Source organism: Equus przewalskii, chromosome 5 (assembly GCF_037783145.1).
Source record: "Equus przewalskii isolate Varuska chromosome 5, EquPr2, whole genome shotgun sequence".
Lineage (NCBI taxonomy): Eukaryota > Metazoa > Chordata > Mammalia > Perissodactyla > Equidae > Equus > Equus przewalskii.
Window position 1 is genome coordinate 45659244 of NC_091835.1, and position 27267 is coordinate 45686510.

Consider the following 27267-nt stretch of genomic DNA (forward strand, 5'->3'; position numbering starts at 1 on the left):
AACTCTATACTAAACATTTACAATGACTTCCTTTGATGAGTGCCAACGTGACAATAGAGATTCTACTAATAAAGTATTTCATAATTAAGGAAGTTATAATTTGCTAACAGAGCTCACAACAGCTGCCTGTGGAATAAGACAATATGCTTTTCCTCTCCCTACTGGGCCTAATTCCCCAGTAACCTTATTGAAAATGTGCATGGGCTACAAAACTAAAGATTAACTATCCAGGGACCTGCTTCCTGGAGCTTATTTGAAGATTAAATCAAATGGCAGGCAATATATATTTGGTGATACAGCTCTGTTGCCATCTTTTCTCATGTAATGGTAAGTGTAATAGAACGAGATGACACTTTATAGCTGTTTAAAAAAAAATAAAGGATTTTTCTAAATGTGACATAGTTTTGTTCTCATGCAGAAATCAAAATGAATAATTTATTTCTTCATAACCCAAAGCATATTCTGTTTTATGAACACATAATAAAGAATCTCTAATTACAAATTATCCATAATTACAAATTGTTCAGCCTTTTAAAAGATTATTATTCATTATCTATTTATTTCATAACAAATGCCACTAAAGGTGTGAAAGATGAGTTTAAAACGCCAACTGAGATATTGCAACATTTTAATTAAATAGAAAGCAGTTCAAATATATATTTAAAAATATAGCTTTTAGACAACACATTACTAAATGGATTTCTACTTAACAAATCAGAGAAAGATGGATGAAGATGTTCTGCTTTTAAAAACACTATATTTAGCATGCCTATGCTGAGACACTGAAGTGTGATTTGTCCTCATAGCAGACATCTGAAGAACAAGTGACATTCTTACACAAAATCCATATTGGTGATGTATTTAATTACAGAGCTGATTGAAATTGACAGCTTTAGTGACCTGCGTTTGCACTTGTGGTGATTGATGTATGCTTCAACTCTGGTTACTTTTAAACCAATTCACATATTGCTCAATACTATAATATCATCCTGTCAAATTGCAAACTACATTTTTACAAGTGTGTGGACTGCAGAGAGTGCATGTTTAATTAAAATGAGATAGAGATGAATTGTTTAAAAACACCTATACGTACAGCTGTTAAACTGGGACCACTGTTATTTGAAAGCAGAGTGAAAGAAAATTCAATACACTTACTCAGGCATTTATGTTCCTAGAGTCATCTTTACTCTTAGAAAATATATTCCTGACTGCTATTCATGGTTAAGAAAGTGGTCTCAGAACCTTAGGCTGCTGTCTCTAAAGCCTTGCTTTCTTAAATATGATGTCAGCCTTTTGAAATAATAAGTAAATGAAATTAGTGTCTGAGAGCAAGGAGGGACCTTAATGATCTTATAACCCACATCCTGTCTTTTATTCTGCTTGTGATTTTTTGTTACTCAGACTAGCTGCTACCCCGGAGGTAACTTGTTTGCAGAGGAACACAAAGTTACTTTTATGTATAAAACAGAATGAACTGAGCATATTCTCATTCCCAGGTCAATGTACTTTTATGCTACACAGAATCCCCTCCTCTGAACATCTTTCACTCCTTGGCTCACTTTTTGAGTGTGGACATAGTAAGATCACAGCCTTTATTACCAAGTGATCTGCTTAGTTTGGGCACTTTTAACTATACTTTTTAATAATAGTAACAAGAACTATTGGTGGAATCTTGCTATATACCGCACTCTGAAATATATCCTTACCATAAATTATTTGTAACAATATATATGCAAAACATGTGATATTATTGCCAATTTATTGACTTGTGGTAAGACTAAGAGAGATTCAGCAGATTTTTCAGATGACCTCCATGCACCAAATAGATGATATTTGAACCTAGATGTGTTGACTTTAAAGCCCACAGTCCTTTTTACTGCACAACACTGTTTTCCAAAAGAAAAATTATCTTAAATTAAAATAGACTGTTGGAGTGATAATGAACTGATCTCTTTAGAAACGTTGTTATGTGTCCACTTGTTATGAATAGAGATCTACAAAATCTGAGTGGTTTATGTATGCATCTTCCTTCAAAAGGATAGCTTGGTAGAATGATCTTTCAGTCTACTTTCCAGATATGGAAATTTATGCAAGAATTAAATTTGTTCTTTCAGTGAAAGACACTAGTTTGACACTGTTAAGATTTACTAGAAGTTTTTAAAATGTATCAGTAAAATGGCTTAAATCCCAAGTACTCATGGAAATCCATTTCCATCACGAATATTTCTCAGTCTTCTGAAGATATGATGAGTCAGAGAGAGGAGTGCATAAATGCCGCTCCTGTCCCTACCGCCACAGAATTTCTGCCTTCTATTTAATTCTTCACATATCAACTCACCTCCTACAGCAATGCTCCAGTTTATTCCACTTATATAGACCTATGGTTTTTTTTTCATCCCCTAAAATACCACGGAATGATATCATTGCGTGGCTAGAAAAATGAAAAAAGAAGAAAACTAAAAATTAAATATTAGACATTCTGTATATTTTAACTGTTTCTATACCAGGTTTATACTAGGTTTCTACTTAGACTTTACTCACCATCATTTTTGAGGGTGCACTTCCGATTTTTATTAAGAACTCCTTTTCATGTTCCCCTCTTCTCTAAACACAAGTCTCTGTTTTTTTTTTATAGTGGCGTATCAGAAAAATTGCAAGAATTCAGAATACGGTTTATATATGGCAAACAAGCATTCTTTTTTCTTCCAGTCTTCTCACATTAATTATCTAATTGCTTATCATAAAAGTAATTCATGGGTAAATCATATTTAAAATGGTAAACTGAACAAAAATGTGCATTTCCATTTCTTCCTCAAACCTCCCCACTCCTCTCAGCAAATATTGAAGTAATAGGAATGACATAAACCTAAAAGGACAGAAAAAGATGCGCAGAATAAGTCAGAAGTTGAAAGATACCAGCAAATTTTTAGAGGATGGAAAAAAAAGTCAATCAACTGAAACCAAAGAATATACAAGAAGTCGATACCAACAGGAGCCATGCAGGTTTAATCCTTGGACCTCTCAAAAAGTTTAACAATTGAAGGCACCAGGTTCTGTGGAAGGTAGATGGGTAGATGGATCAAGCAGGGTCTCACTACAGAATGAGGCATTTTAAGCAGGAAAGGACTTAGTATAGGAAATTAGTTTCTCACACATTATTGCAAGGGCTGGGGAATCGAATTCTAGACTGACCCTCCAGGAAAAACTGCCAGAGCAATAAAGAACACAACATCCAAGGGAATTGCCTCTGATGTGGCTGTAGTTATGAGTTTAAGAACATACCCATATTGCTTGCTATAATCCTGCCTCAACTACTTCTCTGTATGTAGGAAGCTAGAGAACAGGTAATGGAATGATGCTGCTGCACAGGATTCTCCTTTTCCGTAACCTTGTATGTCAGAAGAAACTGCCAAAAGGTATCAGAAAAATGGTTTCTGCCTCACTTCTACCTTGCAAACCACATCTCTAATTTGTGTAGCCTAATTCATCTAGAGATTTCCAGCAGGAGGCTATGATGAAATTAAGTGGTCAGTTCACATTGTCTCCTTCAGTAGAGATGAAGCACAGAATTAAAAATAGATTGAAAACATGGTAGATTTTAGAGAGTTATTAAAATCACAAATTTTCCCTTCTCACCCTATGCAGCCAGATGATTACCCATTGTATACCCAAACAGGAGAGAAAGATTTATTTTTTTAGAGAAACTGAAAGAGATTTGCAGTGAATAGCAACTGTTAGACACCATACTGAAAACAGAGGAATCCAGTGTAGTGAATAAAGAGACTCCCACCCTTCTCTTACAAACCAAAAATAAAGGAAAAACATATCATGCATAAGACTTAACAGGGTAAGAATCTGACTTACATCAGACTTCTCAACTTAACTCTGCAAGCTAGATGAGAATGGTATCTTGACAGAAAGCAATTTTCAGTATAAACTCTATAAACAAATTACCACTTAAATGTGAGGATAACATATTTTTGGACATGAAGAATTTAAAAAGGGTGTACCTCCTATAGCTGTTTCTCAGCAAAATACTGGAGAATGAATTCCAACAAAATAAAGGAGCAATCCAAGGAACAAGAAGTTGTGGAATTCAGAAAACAAGAAGCATATGAAAGGAATGCTTAAAAAGTACCCTGAGAAGAGCTTTCCAGGAGTTTCACCTAGCCTGGAGGGCAATGAGACCAGATTGGAACAGGATTGAATACCCCTGGTGTATCAGAAAGAAGAAAAGAGAGGGAGAGAGGGGAGGAGGGTGGGAAGGAGGAGAAAGGAGGGAGGTAGAAACAGGGAAAAGAAGTCAGAGAAGAGAAGAAATAAAAAGAAAGTGATACATTACCTGATGTGATGGAGAAGATTAAGATTGGTTCTGCTACTCTGTCAGTATATTGGGATAAATTATCCAAGGTATGTGGGAAATATGTGGAAAATAAGACCAGATTTTTAATTTCAGGAAAAACTAAATATGTAAAGAATATATATGATAGAACATTATGACTCAACAATACTTAATATTCTCAATTACACAAAGTCTGAGTATTGACTGAACAAAAACAGTGATTTTTTTCATGTTGAGAAGATTTAGGGGAAAGAACTGTACACATTCTCATGTAGATATAAAATTATTCAATTCTGTACACATTTGGATGTTATTTAAAAACATCCAGCATTAAAATTTATAAGAAAAAGGATAGCTACATTGTTTAGGCATACATGAAGCAATGCAAATAGTAAAGACTAAGTCAAAGAGTACTATATTCTGGGAGTACGGAAGTGTGGTAGAGGGAGTGGTGTTTTGATACAGCCTTTTTAAATGGTGGAATTTTCTTTTAGATTTTACTTTTTTTTCCTTTTTCTCCCCAAAGCCCCCCGGTACATAGTTGTATATTCTTCATTGTGGGTCCTTCTAGTTGGGGCATGTGGGACGCTGCCTCAGCGTGGCTTGATGAGCAGTGCTATGTCCGCGCCCAGGATTCGAGCCAACTAGACCCTAGGCCGCCTGCAGTGGAACCCGCAAACTTATCCACTTGGCCACAGGGCCAGTCCCTAAATGGTGGAATTTTAAAAATACTTAAAAGCATTACTCGGATTACATCCTAATTATGTAGAAGGTAAATACAAATTCACTAAAGAACAGACAAACAATACAGAAATGTGCAAAAGAGATTTAGAAAAACAAAACAAAATTCAGTGATAATCACTAAAAACATGCTGGTAAATATTTTATGGCTTCTTGAGTACACATATATGATATTTACATATGTATTTCTACATTTTGTTTATAACATCTCCACTTATCTAGTAACTTTCAAAAATGTCTATTGGATATCACAAGGTATTGTAAGGAAATTTTATATACACTTCTTTTGGATATTTAGTTTTTTTCCACTTTTAATCCTTATACATAAGGCAGATATCATCATCCCTTTATGTAAACAATCTTTTCAAAATAATATTTAATTAAATATTCTTCATAACAGTTATAATAGCTTTTCTATATTATTTTTTATTAAGGTTTTATTTTTTTAGTACACAGTAAAATTGAAGGGAAGGTACAGAGAATTCACGTATATCCTCTGCCTCCATATATGCATAGCCCCCCCCATTATCCATATGCCCCATCAGAGTAGTACGTTTGTAAAATAATGAACATACAGTGATAAACAGCATAATCACTCAAAAGTACATAGTTTACATAGGGGTTCACTCTTCGTGTTATACATTCTATGGGTTTGAACATATGATTAATAACATGTGTCCTTCATTATGGTATCATACAGAGTATTATCACTGCCTTAAAAATCCTCTGCTCCACCTCATCTCTCTCCCCTTCCCTAACCCCTGTCAACCACAGATCTTTTTACTGTCTCCATAGTTTTGCATTTCCAGAATGTCATATGGTTGGAAGCATACAGTATGTAGCCTTTTTAGATTGGCTTCTTTCACTTAGTAATATGCATGTAAGGTTCCCCCATGTCTTTTCATGGCTTGATAGTTCATTTCTCTTTAGTGCTAAGTAACATTCCATTGTCTGGATGTACCACAGTTTATTTATGCATTCACATACTGAAAGATATCTTAGTTGCTTCTAAGTTTGGATAATTATGAATAAAGCCACTATAAATATCACGTGTACAGGTTTTTGTGCAGACAACTTTTTAACTCATTTGGGTAAATACCAAAGAGCGTGATTGCTGGAATGTATGGAAAGCACATGTTTAGTTTTGTGAGAAACCACCAAACCTTCCAAAAACACTGTATCATTCTGCTTTCCCACCAGGAATGAGTGCTGACTCCTGATGCTCCACACCCTTGCTGGCATTTTGTGTTGTTATTGGTCTGGATTGAGGCCATTCAAATAGGTATGTAGTGGTATCTTACTGTTGTTTTCATTTGAATTTGCCTGATGACATATGATGTGAAGCATCTTTTCATACACTTATTTGCCATCTATATGTCTTCTTTGGTGAAGTGTCTGTTAAGGTCTGTGGTCTATTTTTTCCATCAAGTTGTTTTCTTATTGTTGAGCTTCAAGAGTTCTTTGTATGTTTTGGGTAACAATCCTTTATCAGATGCAGCTGTTGTATATATTTTCTCCCTGTGGCTTGTCTTTTCATTCTCTTGACATTGTCTTTTGCAGGCAGAAGTTTTTAATTTTAATGAAGCCCAAATTATCAATTATTCATTTCATGGATCATGCCTTTAATGTTGTATCTAAAAAGTTATTGTCATACCCAAGGTCATTTAGGTTTTCTCTTCTGTCGTCTTCTAGGAATTTTATAGTTTTGTGTTTTTAATTTAGGTCTGTGATCCACTTTGAGTTAAGTTTTGTGAGGGGTGTGAGGACTGTGTCTAGATTTATGTTTTTGGATGTGGATGTCTAGTTGTTCCAGAACCAATTGTTGAAAGACTTTGCTCCATTGTATTGCCTTTGCTGCTTTGTCAAAGATCAGGTGACTATATTTATGTGAGTCTGTTCCTGGGCTCTCTGTTTTGTTCTATTGCTCTATCTGTTATCTCATCAATACCACACTGTCTTCATTAATGTATCCTTATAGCAGGTCTTGAAGTTGGGTAATGTCAGTCCTCCAACTTTGTTCTTGTTCTTCAATATTGTGTTGGCTATTCTGATCTTTCATCTCTCCATATAAACTTTAGAATCCAATTGCTGATATCCACAAAATAATATGTTGAGATTTTGATTGGGATTGCATGGAATCTATAGATCAAGTTGAGAAGAACTGACATCTTAACAATATTGAGCGTTCCTATCCAAGAATATTGAATATCTCTCCATTCATTTAATTGCTCTTTGATTTTCTTCATCAGCATTTTGTAAATTTCCTAATATAGATATTGTTCATATTTCCTTAGCTTCATACCTAAGTATTTCTTTTTGGGGGTATGCTAATGTAAATGACATTATGTATTTAATTTCAAATTCCGCTGGTTTGTTGGTGGTGTATCAGAAAGTGATTGACTTTTGTGTATTAACCTTATATCATGAAAATTTGCTTAAGTTCCAAGAGGTTTTTTTTTTTGTCAATTCTTAAGGATTTTCTTCAGAATTTGATTTGCTCTTCTTTTACTACTTTCCTAAGGTAGGAGATGATTAGATAATTGATTTGAAATCTTTCTTCTTTTCTAATATGTGCATCCAATGCTATAAATTTCCCTCTAAGTACTGCTTTCACTGCATCTCATTTATTTCAATAAGTTGTGTTTTCATTTTGGTTAGTTCGATTTTTTTTAATTTCTCTTGAGATTTCTTACCTGACCCATGTGTTATTTAGAAGTCCGTTGTTTATTTTCCACATATTTTGTGATTTTCCTGTTATCTTTCTGTTATTGATTTTTAGTTTAATTCCATTATGGCTGAGAACAGTGTTTGTCTTTCTGTGTCTGGCTTATTTCACTTAACATAACACCCTGAAGATCCATCCATGTTGTTGTAATGGGATGATTTTGTCTTTTTTTTTTTTAATTAAGATTATGATAGATTACAACCTTGTGAGATTTCAGTTGTACATTATTGTTAGTCATGTTGTGGGTACAGCACTTCACCCTTTGTGCCCTCCCCCACCCCCCCTTTTCCCTGGTAACCACCGATCAGCTCTCCTTGTCTATATGTTAACTTCCACCTATGAGTGGAGTCATATAGAGTTCATCTTTCTCTGTCTGGCTTATTTCGCTTGACATAATACCCTCAAGGTCCATCCATGTTGATGAGAATGGAACAATTTTATCCTTTGTTATGGCTGAATAGTATTCCATTGTGTATATATACCATATCTTCTTTTATCCAATCATCAGCTTCTGGGCATTTAGGTTGGTTCCACGTCTTGGCTATTGTAAATAATGCTGCAATGAACATAGTGATGCATGGGACTCTTGGGATTGCTGATTTCAGGTTCTTAGGATAGATACCCAGTAGTGGGATGGCTGGGTCATAATGTATTTCTATTTTTAACTTTTTGAGAAATCTCCATACTGTTTTCCATAGTGGCTGCACTAGTTTGCATTACCACCAAGAGTGTTTGAGGGTTCCTTTTTCTCCACAACCTCTCCAACATTTGTCACTGTTGGTTTTGGATATTTTTGCCAATCTAACGGGTGTAAGGTGATATCTTAGTGTAGTTTTGATTTGCATTTCCCTGATGATTAGTGATGATGAACATCTTTTCATGTGTCTATTGGTCATACTTATATCTTGTTTGGAGAAATGTCTGTTCATGTCCTCTGCCCATTTTTTGATCGGGTTGTTTGTTTTTTTGTTCTTAAGCTGTATGAGTTCTTTGTATATTATGGAAATTAACCCTTTGTCGGATAAGTGGCTTGTAAATATTTTTTTCCCAATTAGTGGGCTGTTTTTTTGTTTCAATCCTGTTTTCCCTTGCCTTGAAGAAGCTCTTTAGTTTGATGAAGTCCCATTTGTTTATTCTTTCTATTGTTTCCTTCATCTGAGGAGTTATATTGTCCGAAAAGATTCTTTTGAAACTGATGTCAAAGAGTGTACTGCCTATATTCTCTTCTAGAAGACTTATTGTTTCAGGCCTAATCTTTAGGTCTTTGATCCATTGTGAGTTTATTTTGGTGAGTGGTGAAAAAGAATGGTCAATTTTCAATCTTTCACATGTGGCTGCCCAGTTTTCCCAGCACCATTTGTTAAAGAGACTTTCTTTTCTCCAATGTAGGCCTTCCACTCCTTTGTTGAAGATTAGCTGTCCATAGATGTGTGGTTTTATCTCTGGGCTTTCAATTCTGTTCTATCGATCTGTGGAACTGTTTTTGTACCAGTACCATGCTGTTTTGATCACTGTAGCTTTGTAGTATGTTTTGAAATCGGAGATTGTGATGCCTCCAGCTTTGTTTTTCTTACTCAGGATTGCTTTAGCAATTTGTGGTCTTTTCTTGCCCCATATGAATTTTAGGATTCTTTGTTCAATTTCTGTAAAGAATGTCATTGGGATTCTGATTGGGATAGCGTTGAACCTGTAGATTCCTTTAGGTAGTATGGACATTTTAACTATGTTTATTCTTCCAATCCATGTGCATGGAATATCTTTCCATGTCTTTATGTCATTGTCAATTTCTTTCAAGAAAGTCTTGTAGTTTTCATTGTATAAATCTTTCACTTCCTTGGTTAAATTTATCCCAAGGTATTTTATTCTTTTCATTGCGATTGTGAATGGGATTGAGTTCTTCAGTTCTTTTTCTGTTAGTTCATTGTTAGTGTATAGAAATGCTACTGATTTATGTATGTCGATTTTATACCCTGCTACTTGGCTGTAGCTGTTGATTGTTTCTAATAGTTTTCCTATGGATTCTTTGGGGTTTTCTATATATAAGATCATGTCATCTGCAAACAGTGAGAGTTTTACTTCTTCATTGCCTATTTGGATTCCTTTTATTTCTTTTTCCTGCCGAATTGCTCTGGCCAACACCTCCAGTACTATGTTAAATAGGAGTGGTGAAAGTGGGCACCCTTGTCTTGCTCCTGTCCTCAGAGGGATGGTTTTCAGTTTTTGTCCGTTGAGTATGATGTTGGCTGTGGGTTTGTCATATATGGCCTTTATTATGTTGAGGTACTTTCCTTCTATACCCATTTTATTGAGGGTTTTTGTCATAAATGGATGTTGGATCTTGTTGAATGCTTTCTCTGCATCTATTGAGATGATCATGTGGTTTTTGTTTCTCATTTTGTTAATGTAGTTTATCACGTTGATTGACTTGCAGATGTTGAACCATCCCTGTGTCCCTGGTATAAATCACACTTGATCATGGTGTATAATCTTTTTGATGTATTGCTGTATTCGGTTTGCCAGAATTTTGTTGAAGATTCTTGCATCTATGTTCATCAGTGATATTGGCCTGTAGTTCTCCTTCTTTGTGTTGTCCTTGTCAGGTTTGGGTATCAGACTGATGTTGGCTTCATAGAATGTGTTAGGCAGTACTCCATCTTCCTCAATTTTCTGGAATAGTTTGAGAAGGATAGGTATTAAGTCTTCTTTGAATGTTTGGTATAATTCTCCAGAGAAGCCATCTGGTCCTGGACTCTTATTTTTGGGGAGGTTTTTGATTACTGTTTCTATTTCTTTACTTCTGATTGGCCTATTCAGATTCTCCATTTCTTCCTGACTCAGTTTGGGGAGGTTCTAAGAGTCTAGGAATTTGTCCATTTCTTCTAGGTTGTTCAATTTGTTGGCATATAGTTTTTCATAGTATTCTCTTATGAGCCATTGTATATCTTTGGTATCTCTTGTGATTTCTCCTCTCTCATTTCTAATTTTATTTATTTGAGATTTCTCTCTGCTTTTCTTGGTGAGTCTGGCTAAGGGTTTGTCGATTTTGTTAATTTTTTTGAAGAACCAACTCTTTGTTTCATTGATCCTTTCTACTGTCTTTTTTGTTTCAATATCGTTTATTTCTGCTCTTATTTTTATTGTTTCCCTCCTTCTACTGACTCTGGCCTTTTTTCTTCTTTTTCTAACTCTGTTACATGTCGTTTGAGGTTGCTTATGTGAGCTTTTTCTTGTTTAGTGAGGTGAGCCTGTATTGCAATGAACTTCCCTCTTAGAACTGCTTTTGCTGCATCCCAAATGATTTGGTATGTCGTGTTCTCATTTTCATTTGTCTCCAGATATTATTTGATTTCTTCTTTAATTTCTTCAACAATCCATTGGGGGCTGAGGTGTGTTTCCTGGAGGCGGCATATTGTTGGGTTTTGTTCTTTGATCCATCCTGCCACTCTGTGTCTTTTGATTGGAGAGTTCAATCCATTTACATTTAGAGTGATTATTGAAATGTGGGGACCTACCACTGCAATTTTATGTCTTGTTTTCCAGATTTCTTCAATTTCCTTTGTTTCTCGTCCCATGGTTTAATCTGTTCTGATGGAGAGCTATACTCTTTGTTGTTGCCCTTCTACTTATCTCCTTTGCTCTTGGTTTTGTAGCCCCTTTCCTTTTTTTGGTTTTTCAGGAATGAGGGTTTTCCTGAGCATTTCCTGAAGAGGAGGTTTTGTGGCAATGAACTCCCTTAATTTTTGTTTATCTGGGAAAGTTTTTATTTCTCCATCGTATTTGAAGGATATTTTCACTGGGTAGAGAATTCTCGGCTGTAGGTTTTTGTCCTTCAGATTTTTGAATATATCATTCCATTCTCTTCTAGCCTGTAAAGTTTCTGCTGAGAAATCTGCTGATAGCCTGATGGTGGTTCCTTTGTAGGTTAATTTCTTCTGCCTGGCTGCCCTTAGTATTTTCATCTTGTTGTTGACTTTTGCTAGCTTCACTACTATATGCCTTGGGGTTGGTCTTCTTGCATTGATATAGTTTGGAGATCTATTGGCTTCTGTCACCTGAAATTCCATCTCTCTCACCAGGTTTTGGAAGTTCTCAGCCATTATTTCTTTGAATAGGCTTTCTGCCCCCTTCTCCCTCTCTTCTCCCTCTGGTATACCTATAATCCTTATGTTGCATCTTCTAATTGTGTCTGATAATTCTCAGAGAGTTTCTTCATTTCTTTTTAGTCTTACTTCTCTCTCCTCCTCTGCCTGCAGCATTTCTATATTCCTATCTTCCAAATTGTTAATTCTTTCCTCCATATTATCGGCCCTACTGTTCAGTGCGCCTAGATTTTTCTTAATCTCCTCTATTGTGTTCTTCATTTCCAGTATTTCTGTTTGCTTCTTCTTTGTAGTATCAAACTCTTTTGTGACATAGCTCCTGAACTTGTTGAGTTGTCTATCTGAATTCTCTTTTAACTCGTTGAGTTTTTTAATGATGGCTGTTTTGAAGTCATAGTCATTTAGGTTATATATTTCATTGTCTTTGGGATTGTTTTCTGTGTATTTGTCATTTTCCTTCTGTTCTGGAGATTTAATATATTTTTTCATATTGCTTGATGGTGTAGATTTGTGCCTCCGCATAGAGATAGAGTTTAGTTACTGCTTCCACTTGTTTCTACTGGTGTGGTGGGGGGACAGCTGTTTATACTGCACCAACCAGGAACCCTAACAGCTGTTGCTAACTGGGCCTGGGCCCCTCCTCATAGTCACAGTGGTCCTGTGGGTTCCCTCTTCAGCTGTGGGGGCCATCACAAGGGGGCTTCAGGCTGCTGGTGCCTACTGTTGTAGACCACCTAGACGTGCTCCCTCCTTAGGGTCTGCAGCGGTGTTATGGGCTTTCCCAGCGGCCAGGGGCAGGATCACTTATATTTGCAGCTCTGTCACTGTTGGCGCCCACAAAATCTCACTTGTCCACTATGGGTCACAGCAGAGCTATGGGCATCTTCTGCAGTCTGTGGTTAGCTCACGTAGCTATGCTACTTTTGTCCCAGGGTCTTCCAGCCTTGTGTTTGCTGGGTGGGTGCTCTCTACTAGTGCTCTGCAGAGGCTTTTCACTGAGGCTGCTGTGAGACTGTAGAGTTTCCCCCGGGGCCACGGAGCCAGGTTGCTGGAACTCCACCCAGCCCCAGTCCTCTCCCCCAGGATCTCAGGGAGCCCCTTACACTGTCTTGGGGATAGCCAGAGACCTTGAGTTCAGTGGCAGCTGACCGGATGCTGCACTGCCTGGGGTTCTCCTCTTCGGGACCCTCCCGGCATTGTGGATGCTGGGAAGGGCCCCTCCACTAATGGCAGGTAGAGGCAATGCCTGCTGCCAGGACGGAAGCCCAGAGTTTCCCCCTGGGCCGCAGAGCCAGCCGCTGGAACTCCAGTAGCCCCGTGCCCAACCGGGTGATAGCTGCAGTCAGTGGAGCAGGCAGCGGCAGCTGGCGGGCTGCCGCCCCATTTGGGATTCTCTCTGGGAGCCTCCCGGCGTTGTGGATGCTGGGAAGGGCATCTCCACTAATGGCAGCTAGAGACTTTGCCTGCTGCTCGGACGGACCTCTGGAGTTTCCCCCCCGGGCTGTGGAGCAGGCCGCTGGAGCTCCACCCAGCCCCAGTGCTCTCCCAGAAGATCTCCGGTAGCTCCGAGCCCTGACTGGGTGACAGCTGCAGTCCGTGAGACCGGCGGCGGCAGCTTGCGGGCTGCTGCCCCGTTGGGGATTGTCTCTGGGAGTCTCCCGGCATTGTGGATGCTAGGTGGAGCCTCTCCGCTAATGGCGGGTAGAGATTTTCCCCCCCGCCTCAGGTGTGTAACTCTGAAGCTTCCCTCTGGGCTTAGGTGTAATTGCAGGGGACTTAGGCAGGGCTTGGTCACCTGTTTCCACCATCGCTCCTCTGGTGTGCACTCCCTCCTGCCCTTGGTGTGTGGCGATGTTCTGGGGGTGTCCGCTGGAAGAAAGCTGCTTGCAGGTACTAGGCTGTTCGGGGGTCGGGGTCGGAGAGTTTTCACCTATCTCCACCTCCTCCCAGAGGGAAGTCCATCGCCTTCCAATGTATAGCAGTGTGGGTCTCTCAGGCGTCCTGAGATGCTATATGGATATCCTTTGTTAAGCGATGAATGTCCAATTAGTTGTAGATTCGAAGGGGGAGAGACAAAGAAGACTACTCACGCTGCCATCTTGGATCCCTCTCTCAGTTCGATTTTGTCTTTTTTTATGGCTGAGTGGTATTCCATTGTATATACATATATATATATATGTACACCACATCTTCTTTATCCAATCATCATTCAGTGGGCACTTGGGTTGCTTCCAAGTCTGGGCTATTGTGAATAATGCTACAGTAAACATAGGGGTGCATAAATCTCTTTGAATTGTTGATTTCAAATTCTTTGGATAAATACCCAGTAGTGGGATAGCTGGGTCATATGGTATCTCTATTTTTAATTTTTTGAGTAATCTCCATACTGTTTTACATAGTGGCTTTACTAGTTTGAATTCCAACAAGCAGTGTATAAGGGATCCCTTTCTCCATGTCCTCTCCACAATTTGTTATTTTTGGTCTTGGTGATTATAGCCATTCTAACTGGCATAAGATGATATCTCAGTGTACTTTTGATTTGCATTTCTCCCATGATTAGTGATGTTGAACATCTTTTCATGTGCCTATTGGCCATCTGTAAATCTTATCTGGAAAAATGTTCAGATCCTCTGCGCTTTTTGTGATTAAGTTGTTTGGTATTTTTGTGGTTGAATTGTGTGAGTTCTTTATATATTTTGGAAATTAACCCCTTGTCAGATATATAATTTGCAAAGATTTTCTCCCAGTTGGTGGGTTGTCTTTTTGTTTTGTTGCTGGTTTACTTTGCCTGAGGGAAGCTCTTTAGTATGATGTAGTCTCATTTGTTTATTTTTTCTTTTGTTCCCCTTGCCCAAGTAGACATGGTATTCAAAAAGATCCTTCTAAGACCAATATCAAAGAGTGTACTGCCTATATTTTCTTCTAGGAGTTTTGTGATTTCAGATAGCCCCTTCAAGTCTTTTATCCATTTTGAGTTCATTTTTGCATATGGCAAAAGATAATGGTCTACTTTCATTCTTTTGCATGTGGCTGTCCAGTTTTCCCAGGTTTTCCTTTCTCCATTGTATGTTCTTGGCTCCTTTGTTGAAGATTAGCTCTCTGTAGATGTATAGTTTTATTTCTGGACTTCCAATTCTGCTTCATTGATCTGTGTGCCTGTTTTTGTGCCAGTACCATGCTGTCTTGATGACTATAGTGTTGTAATATATTTTGAATTCAGGGATTGCAATAACACCAGCTTTATTCTTGTTTCTCAGGATTGCTTTGGCTATTTAGAGTCTTTTGTTACCCCATATGAATTTTAAGATTCTTTGTTCTATTTCCATGAAGAAGGTCACTGGGATTCTGATTTGGACTGCATTGAATCTGCAGATTGCTTTAGGTAATATGGACATTTTAACTATGTTTATTCTTCCAAGCCATGTACAGAAAATATCTTTCCATTTCTTTATGGCATTATTGATTTCTTTCATTAATGTCTTATAGTTTTCCTTATATAGGTCTTTCACCTCCTTGGTTAAATTTATTACTAGATAGTTTATTCTTTTTGTTGTGATTGAATGGGGTTGTATTCTTGAGTTCTTGTTCTGTTAGTTCATTATTAGAGTATAGAAATGCCACTGATTTTTGTATGTTGACTTTGTGCTCTGCAACTTTGCTGTAGTTGTTAATTATTTCTAATAGGTTTCTGATGGGTTCTTTAGGGTTTTCTGTATATAAAATCATGCCATCTGCAAACAGTGAGAATTTCACTTCTTCATTACCTATTTGTATTCCTTTTGTTTATTTTTCGTGCTTAATTACTCTGGCCAAACCCTCTAGTAATATGTTGAATAAGAGTGTTGGCTTTGTTTTTCCTTGTTGAGTATGATGTTGGCTGTGGGATTGTCATATATGGCCTTTATTATGTTGAGGTATTTTCTCTCTATACCCATTTTATTTAGAGTTGTTATCATAAATGGATTTTGGATCTTGACAAATGTTTTCTCTGCATCTATTGAGATGATCATGTGGTTTTTGTTCCTCATTTTGTTAATGCAGTGTCTCACATTGATTATTTGCAGATATTGAACCATCCCTGCATCCCTGGTATAAATCCCACTTGGTCATGGTGTATGATCCATTTAGTGTATTGCTGTATTTGGTTTGTCAATGTTTTGTTGAGGATTTTTGCATCTATGTTTATTAGTAATATTGGCTTGTAATTTCCTTCTTTGTCTTGTCCTTGTCTGGCTTTGGTATCAGGGTGATGTTGGCTCACAAAATGTGTTAGGAATATTTCCATCTTCCTCAATTTTTGGAATAGTTTGAGAAGGATAGGTATTAAATTTTCTCTGAATGTTTGGTAGAATTCTCCAGAGAAGCCATTTGGTCTTTTATTTTTAGGGAGGTTTTTGATTACTGTTTCAATCTCTTTACTTGTGATTGGTCTGTTCAGATTCTGATTTCTTCTTGATTCAGTTTTTGGAGGTTGTATGAGTCTACGAATTTATCCACTTCTTCTAGATTGTCCAATTTGTTGTCATATTGTTTTCCCCAGTATTCTCTTATAATCCTTTGTGTTTCTGTGGTATCCATTGAAATTTTTCCCCTTTCATTTCTAATTTTATTTATTTGACCCTTCTTTCTTATTTTCTTAGTCAGTCTAGCTGAGGGTTTATCAATTTTGTTTATCTTCTCAAAAAACCAGCTCTTAGACTCATTGATCCTTTCTACTGCTTTTTTTTGTTTGTTTCAATTTCATTTATTTATGCTGTAATTTTTATTATTTGCTTCCTTCTGTTGAATTTGGGCCCTGTTTGTTATTTTTTTATAATTATGTTAGGTGTAGTTTAAGATTGCTTGTTTGAGATTTTTCTTATTTGTTAAGGTGGACCTGTATTACTATGCATTTTCTTCTTAGAACAGCTTTTGCTGCATTCCCATTGAGTTGGTATGGTGTATTTTCACTTTCATTTCTCTCCAGAGATTTTTTTATTTTTCCTTTAATTTCTTCAGTGATTCATTGGTTTTCAGTAGCATGTTGTTTAGTCTCCACGTTTGTCACTTTTCCAGCTATTTTTTGTAGTTGATTTCTAGTTTCTTAGCATAATGCTTGGAAAAGATGCTTGATATGTTTTAAATCTTCTTAAATTTATTGAGACTGGCTTGTTTCCCAACATATGGTCTATGTGCACTTGAGAAGAATGTGTATTCTGCAGTTTTTGGATGGAATATTCTATATACACGTAAGACCTTCTGGTCTAGATTTTGCTTAATTCCACTATTTCCTTGTTGACTTTCTGTCTGGATGATCTATCCATTGACTTAAGTGGGGTGTTATGGTCCCCTACTATTATAGTGTTGTTGTTGATATGTCCTTTTAGGTATGTTAATAATTGCTTTATGTACTTTGGTGCTCCTGTGTTGGGTGCATATATATTTGTAAGTGCTATGTCTTGTTGGTGAAGAGAGAAACAAAAAATAAAGATTGGGTAAGTACTGAGGTAAACTGTCTAAAATTATTACTAAAATCATAGATGCCCATAGCCCAACTGGAGACAGATATGCAAAAAAACCACTGTCACTCGATGGAGGCTGCCTTAGTTTTTATTGCCATAGATGAATCCTCTGCTATCCTGCCTCCATTGATTTTATAAAAAGAATTAACTTTCCCTTTTGTCTTCCAAATTTTACATAAATGTTTCTCATTAAATAATCAAAATTAGAATCTTTCTGGAAAAGATCCAAGGAAATATAGTTCCTGAGAAGGCTATTCTATATAATGAAGGGCATAAAAGGAGTCAGAGATGAGAATGAGTGCTAACTTTTAATAGTTGACTCACCACTTTGGTCCAGGCCCCTGTAATCTCTGCAAACCACTGCCTAGCTTCTATTCTTACTATTTCTCATCTCCAAACCCATTCTCCACACAGCAACAGGAGTCATATTATTGATACATTTAATGGATCATTTCAGGCCCTGACTTCAAACCATTCAATGACTTCCCTTTGCATTTAGCATAGATTCTTTTTCCTATTTGTTGAGATGTAACTGACATATAACATTGTGTAAGTTTAAGGTGTACAACACATTGATTTGATACATTTATATATTGCAATATGATTACCACCATAGCATTAGCTAATACCTCCATCACTTCACATAATTAGCATAGGTTCTTAATTTCTACCATATCCTAGCAAATTACCATTGACCACAAAGTCCTGAAGAATTTGGCTCCATCTCTATCTCCAATATTATCTATCTCAACTATGCTTCAGCCACATTAATCTCTCATTTCCTCTAGTATCAAATACTGTCCTATGTCAGGACATTTGTACATGCTAGAGTTTGCATATGTTCCCTTTTCATGGAATATTCTTTCTCTCTAAAGTTCACGTAGCATGCTACTTCTCACCCTTTAGGCTGTACACTATATTTGTCTCTTCAGAGTGATTTCCTGCCCACCCTCTGTAATCTATCATTTTCCATATTATTATCAATGTTATGCTTTATCTCATCACTATTTTTCTTCATAAATCTTACACAAATATGTAATTACTTTACTTAAATTTTGGTATATTCATTTTTCTATATCCTCTAATAGAATGTAAGCTCCATGAAAACAAGAAGAACATTAATTTTTGTCATTGAGTTATCAGTGTTAGTCACAGGACCCAGGACCAAGTAGGGGCTCAGTAAACATTTGTAAATGCACAAATAAATGTAGAACCTTGGGGAAATGACTCATCTTCTCTAACTATCTTTGAAATGTAAATACACATCCATTCTACTTCACAGGATTGTGGAAAAAATTAAGTAATTATCAGACATATTATGAAAAGCTATTTAATGTAGCTAATAAAAATTATTGATAAGAATAATAATCTAAATTAAAAATCTACCAGGAAGTCATTGGCTACTTTTCAGCAAAAGTATGATTTAATCTGTCCTTTAAGAACTTGAATTTAGCCCCAATTTAAGGAAACATAGATATTAGAAAGTAAGTTATTTTACAAACATATGTAAGAAATAATGAGAATCTCAATTAGAATGCTGACAATGTGACTAGGACAAAGTGTATGAACATGAAATATATCATGGCAGTAGAATTTGCTTTGCTTGATGACTAATTAGATATGGAGAGTAAGAAAAAAGATATCTGATATTTCACATGTGGAAGACTTAGAAAATAGAAGTGATGTTAAAACCAACAGGAAAATGATATGGTAAAGTAGGTTTTTTAGAGGGCGTGAGGGAGGAAGGCGTCAGGGAGATAATTCTGAGTTTAGTTTTTGTACACTAAATTTCAATGATAAGAAATAAGGAATGACAATTTGGAACTTAGAAATGAAGTTCGCCTAGAGATAAACATGTTGGAGTCAATAGAATGAAGAAAAAAAATTAATCAATGGATTTCAACAGACTATTTGGGCATGTTTGAAAGATGGAGAAGAAAAAAAAATCCTCAATGAGTTCTAGGAAAAAGAAGTGACAGAGAAATGAGAGAAAGGATATTATTATCATATAAGTGGGAAAAATAGGATTTCAAAAAGTAGAATGTCAGCTAGTACAGAGAAGTTGAAGATCACAAGGATTGAAATAGCTTTTTCTTTTGACAGTTGGGAAATTTTGGTGTTAGATCAGTTAAATTGTATTTTGATAACACTATTTTCATATTTAAAGCAGTTAAAATTAACATAAAGAATTTTTTTTTTGTTATGTTGGACCAAGAAAAATGCTTTTCTCTGTTGTTGCCAATACAACACAACATGGAGGGATTCTCTTGTAGGATTGTGTCCCCCTCAAATTCATAATCCCCACTACCTCAGAATTTGGTCTTATTTGGAAATAGGGTCATTGTAGATGTAATTAGTTAAGAGGAGGTTCTATTAAGTTAGAATGGACCCCTAATCTGACTGTTACCTTCATAAAAAGGGGAAATTGGAACACAGACATAGTCACAGGGACAATGATGTGAGAAGATGAAGCCGGAGATCAGGGTGATGCTTCTATCAGTCAAGGAACATGAAAGATTGCTAGAAAATCACCAGAAGTTAGGGCAGAGTCATAGAACGAATTCTTCCTTACAGTCCTTAGAAGAAACACCCCAGCCAATACCTTGAACTCGAATTTCTAGCCTCAAGACCTGTGAGACAATAAATATCTGTTGTTTAAATCACTCAGTTTATGATGCTTTGTTACAACAACACTAGTAAAGTAATACAGATTCCAATGCAGTGGAAATTGTGCTGACAATTGATAACTAAAAATTGAGTAAGGACTATATTTCTTTGTTTTTTTCAAAACTATTTCTGTCTCCTTACTCGCCTATATTTTTCTTCCAAACTCCTGACACACCACCTATTTTACTTAGCAAATAGTGTTACTACTTAAAAGAGAAAAGAGAAGAAGATTAAAATCAACGTCCACAAAGTCCCAATCTATTTCCAAACGTATATATATGCAGACTCATGTTTACCACTTTCCTTCCAGATGAGAATGGAATGAAAAAGAGACTTTCGTGCCTAAGTCTTACTCTATCCATCTCTGTGTTCTTTTGTTTGTTTGCTTGTTTTCTTTTTTTTAAAGATTGTCACCTGAGCTAACAAGAGTTGCCAATCTTTTTTTTTTTATGCTTTTTTTTTCTCCCCAAATCCCCCCAGGACGTAGTTGTATATTTTAGTTGTGGGTCTTAGTTGTGGCATGTAGGACACCACCTCAGCATGACCTGATGAGCAGTGCCATGTCTGTGCCCAGGATCCAAACCAGCGAAACCCTGGGCTGCCAAAGCAGAGTGTGTGCACTTAACCAGTTGGCCATGGGCCAGCCCCTGTTTGCTTGCTTTCTTAATTTTGCACCTTACCACTTCCTTGGTACCCTCTAGCATCAATGGTACTCTTTCTTTGCAATCAATCTCTTCAGTTTCTCCATCTTTCTTTCTTCATTTTGCAAATATATTAAAGATTTCCTATTTTAAACTATTGCTCTTTTCTTCATGTATATGCCTTTAGTTAACATATTATCTACAAGTTTCTCTCTAGGTATTCAAATCCTTAGAAACAAAGAATTGTCACCATCTTTTGTCTGTTGAATCCAGTGCCTTCTGATTTCTATCATTGTCATTCCATTGAAAGTGCTTTGCTTGTGACAAAAAACAATTTAAATGTAAATTTAATCAGATAATTTTCAACTTTTGTTTTATGAATTTCTCATTGCAATTGCAACTGTTTTTAAAAAATCCACTTGTGACTTTCTTCCTACTTCTTTTATTAGTCTTGCTTTTTTACTAACTTGTCTTTTATCATCTATTCATAAATGTTGCCATCTCCTAAAATTATTCCTAGGCTATCTCATCTACTTCTAAATCTTCAACTACTTGCTTATGCACAGATAAAATGGCTTCATTTGTTGATCTTCATGTTTATACATATGATACCAAATCTCTTAATGTCAAGTGCCTGTGCCCAATGCACAGTAAACCAAACATTGAGGCTTTGGTACCTGGAGATAGAGAAAGGTTTACTCGAATTGGCCAAGATTAGACAGAAAGTGGGAAGGTGGAAGCATGGGTTCTCTCAAATCTGTCTTAACAAGAGAAGAAAGCAGGGGAGTTTTATAGAGCTAAGGGGTGTGGCAGGAGGAGTTTCAGAGAAACAAAGGGGTAATGTGTGTTTCTTTCACTCCCAATAAGCCGTGGGAACTTGGACTTTTGGTCATCATGGGTAGATGGGGGCTGGTTATCTGGCAATCCTTGAAGACGTTCTCTTTATTCTGTAAAACAAGCCTATAAATCCTTTTGATCCTTGAGTTACCCCTCAGATTAAACAAGAAAAGAGCAAATTGACAAGCTTAACTTCTTTCCATAACAGGGTCAAAGGGAAATCTTATTGAATATTTACAGTAACCCTTAGGTACCCGGCATAACATATGGCAATAGTAGTGTCAGGGAAAAACTCCATATACCCCAAACTGAAGCTATTATTCATCTCAAAGACGAATTCCATCTTCTTATTTTTCCCACCTTCTTATTTTTTTAATCTTATTTAATTGTATTCTTAACTCAGTTGTTCAAGCTTTGATTCTTCTCATTTTTCTCACTTCCCACGTCTTATTGGTCACCAAATTTCACATATATCTCTTTTAGTAACTATTAAATTTCTTGCCTGGTCTGTAATATAAAGATTTCAATTGTGGCTTGTGCTGTCTGTCGATTGAACTTTTGCAATGTCATTCTCTTCATTTTAACTGTCTCATGTCTCTGCTCTAAGCCTTTGTACATGGCTGCCTTTTTCTCTCTTCTTAAAATTTTCTACATATTCCTAACCCTTACTTAAATATGCATTTTTGATCACTAATCTTCATTAATGCAAAACTTTTAGACTTATTATTATAGGCCAGGTCTAGAGCAAGGAACCATGAAACAAAAATCATTTGGGGCCAGCCCAATGGTGCAGCAGTTAAGTTCGCATGTTCCACTTCTTGGCGGCCCAGGTTCACCAGTTCGGGTCCCGGGTGCGAACATGGCACCACTTGGCACTCCATGCTGTGGTAGGCGTCCCACATATAAAGTAGAGGATGATGGGAACAGATGTTAACTCAGGGCCAGGCTTCCTCAGCAAAAAAGAGGAGGACTGGCAGTAGTTAGCTCAGGGCTAATCTTCCTCAAAAAAAAAAAAGATTTAATTACAGCTAGTATCAAAGAACTTCTAGTCTAGTAAGGAAGAGAGGCAACAGAGAGAGATTTATAAACAAATAACATACAAGTATGCATCCTTGAGCCATAGTACCTTTGTTAAAAGTCCAGAAATATATGTTACTAAGTATGACCTCTAGCAAGTGACCTGAGCCTCTTAAGGAATCATTTTCTTTTTGTGTAAAATAAAGCTAATAAAATATCTGCTCTATAAGATGTTAGTGAAGAATAATTGAACTTAATATAGTTTCTGCCTTGTAATGAATTTTCAAAAAGTGTTAGCTATTACTTTTGTTAATATTAATAAAACATATAATAAATAATTATATGATACTAATCATTATAAATAATAAGATATTAATACTTATTATCAAAGCAGTGATTAGTTGTTAAGTTTTACATGCATTATGAGAGAATAAAGTATAATTACAGTTGTGTGGTAGAGACTAGCTAGGTGCTCACTAAGTATTCATCATCTTCTTCCATAATGTGGAGTTTTCACAGGAAGATGGATGCCCAAACAGAAGCAGCATCTCCCAGACCGCTTTGCACCCAGGTGTAGTTGTATGACTAGCTCTGACTGAGGAGATAGAAAGTGATAGTTTCTCTTATGGATCAGGGTTTTAAGAAATGGGTGAAATTCTGTATTCTCTCTTTCCTCATCCCCTGGTTGCAATGAACCACAGGAATCTGTGACATAATGAAGCTACACAAAGAAGGAGCTACATAATAGAAGGGAAACTGCCAGCTGTTCAAGAACATCTGCATTTGACTGAGAGAACGTTCACTACATTATGCCATGCAAATCTTAGGGTTTGTTTGCCGCAGTAGCTGGTATTACCCTAAAATACATGTTGGTATGTTTATAAAGGAGTGGGAAATTTTGTTTGGGGAGAGAAAAATTTATTTAAAGCTTCCTATGTGATGTAATACGTCGTCTTCAGTGTGAAGGAAACATAGGAAGAAAAACATCATGAGAGGATATTTCTGGAAGAAAAATAATGTTTATACAAAGATAAATAATAATTGAATTCAGAGAATCATAATAGTTTGGTAAAGTTAGAGTGAGTGTTTAAGGTAAAAAGAAGCAAGAGATATCACTAGACAAAAAAGTAAAATACAGACCACTCAGAGCTTTGAATTGTGAGCTAAGAAGTTGACAGAGAGAGGGAAATAGAAAAAGAAATTTTGGTAAAAGAATACTTTATAAAAAAAAGAATGACTTTTAGAAAAAGAATATTTTAGAAGAAAAATAACCAGACAGCAAATACAAGACTGTTTGCTAGGCCATTTGGGTACAGGCTACAAATTTGGGGAAAAGATTTCTTCTAAAATAGGCACCTACAGTATTCCAAATCCTGAGCATTGAGACTTTTGCTGGTCAACCACCATACAGAAAACTGGGTGAATCAAAGCTTTCATCCATTATTGAACTCTTTGGTCAAGTACCTGGCCTAATATTGGCCATTGGTACTAACCAAGTTTGTCTTCCCTGTATTCATCAGTCAGCTAACTTCTACTGTAGTAGCATATTCATAATGATCTCTGTATCCTTCCAGCTCAGACTCAAAGTTCTTTGAGTACTCCATCTAGTTTTTTGCCTTTTTTGGAAATCTTATCTTCTCTAAGGGTCTTTTTTTTTTTTTTTTTTTGAGGAATATTAGCCCTGAGCTAACATCTGCCTCCAATCCTCCTCTTTTTGCTGAGGAAGACTGGCCCTAAGCTAACATCCCTGCCCCTCTTCCTCCATTTTATATGTAGGACGACTGCCACAGCATGGCTTGACAAGTCGTACATAGGTCCACACCTGGGTTCCAAACCAGTGAACCCCTGGCCGCTGAAGTGGAACGTGTGAACTTAACCACTGTGCCACCAGGCTGGTCCTTCTAAGGGTCTTGATTAAGGTTCACTGTGGTAGAGGAGAGATGGAGTAGGAAGGGAATGGTTATAAAACCTAATTAACACCCATGTTTTCCAAGTAAATAAAGTTTTGTAATCCTTGTGGATAAGTCTGCATTAAAGATACCTAAGTGGATCAGCTCAGAGTGAGATGTGTTCTCTATGAAAACCAAAAAGATGTTGAAACAATTAACTCTACTTTCAGGTCACAAAAATGTCAGCTCTTTCAGCCATGTTGGTTATAAATGAGTGCATTCTTAAGTCAATTTATTTCAGCCAATATTTCTATATGCAGTTTTTTAATTCCACATTAACCAAGCAGTTGAATGAATGGGGTCCAGGTCTTCAATTTTGAGACAGCAGATATGAAAAGTGTCCTCCTCAGTTAATTAAGGCCTTAATTGTCACCTACTGTAACTTAGTTGTAATGGCTTAAATCTGCACTTCTCTTACTCACTAGTTCATAAGAAGAAATATGCTTCATTCATCTTTATACCTCCAGTGCCTTAGTCTGTGACATGGTAAGCAGTATATAATTGATTATTAAATAAAGAGGTAATTAAATGAGTGAATACTGGATATTTAATCAGTCGTTTTAATCAATAAATTCTATTCATGATACAGGTATTAGTGTGTAAATAATCCTGACCCAAACTATAGGTTAAAATGATAATATCATAGACAGTTATGATAAAAAGGATTGTAGCGGTCAGCATTCCAAATCCCCTCACCTCACTTTTTTTTAACCTAAGAAATCTGAGTTTAACATGAGCACTAACCATTCCAGAATCCCCTAGGGTCCCTTTTTTTTTTCGTGTGTTTAAAATTTCCCTGACATCAGAAAAACAACAGTTGAATGATGACCAGATGGCAGGAGAGCTGTGGTAATTTGGCTGGAAGTAAGATGAGCATTGAAGCATAATGAGCAAATTAGAGATTTAAATCTTTTCTATGAGCAGATCAACCTAATGGGGTGGACAAGATCATCCAATGGCTTTTTATTAAGTTTACTTATTTCCTTTAAAAACAGTTGCTGATTCACCGGTTTGATGTTTTTTGGGAGATGTGACTGATGGATTAAATAAAAATATTTTTCAGGTATTATCTTCTTAGAGCTACCCAGGGTGAATCCTTCCTAATCTTAGTGTATGGGGGCAGGAATGATATCATTGAGATGCGTAGCTAAAACCTTGGAAACAATCTTGTACTCTCTATTCAGGAGAGTAAGAGGATGAAAATCCCCCAATTGTTCCTTACCTTGTCATCTTTTTAAGGATTATAGGATCAAGGGAGTTTTCATGTCTTGAGACATAATTCTGGTCTTAAAAATTCTGAAAAGACTCTCTGATGTTAGAGATAATTGCCACAATCAGGTTTTATAAGAATTGATGGGAACTCTGTCAGCACCTGAGGCTTTTCCTAGGTTTATGGCTTGGATTTGAGGTCTCTCACTTTTAATGATATTGTGTTGTACAATTGATTGACTTAATGGATGAAGTGAATTGAAAGCAAGGCCCATCAGTTTTCTGTGTGGTATAGAATAGAAAAAGTGTGTTGACTAGATACAAAAACATTTTCAAAATATTAAATGCCTTTAGTTTGCCTTTCTGAGTTATTGGAATAGTGTAATCTGGAATGTATTTTACTTACATCTTTAGCAGTTTGCTAGCCCATATGCAACTGATGAGAAGTATGTATTATGTAAATTAATCAATATCTGAGGTATTAGAAATGGGAATTCTGTATAGGCTATGATACTAACATAGATAGATGGGACAATGTGTATTTCCAATTCCATGTGTAATGCCGGAGATGACAATCTTCTTTTTAATTAAGTACACAATAGAATAAATGAGATCGATAGGTCTATTTATTTAAATTCTATTCTAAAAATACGACATAATTGAGCATCTTGAAAACTAGAACCTACTTTTACTTTATATTCTACCAATAGTTGTTATTACCAAAGTACTAATAAACTCATGATAATAACAATATACTACTTAAAGATAATGAATTGCTTGTGGATATACATGCAACGCAACATTTTCTTTAATGACAGTCTTTATATGCATCTGCTCAAATGTTTTGCAGCTGATGACTTTTTTAAAAATTCAGAGTTTAGACATATATTCAAGAAGTGGAATAGATACCTTATTTAAACATAAAAATATTGATCAAATTTACTGAGATATGAATTTGATGAGAGAAGATGCTGCATTAGATTCATTTCCTTCCTGTGTCTCAACACGTCTTTTTCTGTTGGGAAATTTCCCTTCTCTTCCCTTCCCACTCTATCTCTGGAATACGAGAACCATGTAGCCTATAATTTCTGAGATTCATCTTGGTGTCTCACAGGCAGAATGTGTCTAAAGATAAAATCAAGTAGAGAAAAGCAGTTTAAGAGGTGAAAGTGAACTTGGGCAAGCAATTGAGAGAGAGAAAGGGAGAGAGACAACAACTGATGCTCCATTTTATCATTTGGATCTCTGGATCACCAATTCATAAAGCCAGTCCATCTCTTCAACTTTCCAGTGATGTTAACAAGCAAATTCCATTTTTGCTTAAACTTGATGAATAAGATTTCTGCCACTTGCAACCAGAGAAAGCTCTGACAGTAACTTAATGGTGGAATGTGGAAAATAAAGATTAATTCTTCAAGGATAACTGCAAACTATGTACTCTACTATTTACTTGAATGACCATAAAGTAGGAAAATCATGACTTCCTCATGGATATAAATATTTTATTAAAGCTGGTTAACAGTGGAACTAAATTTTCC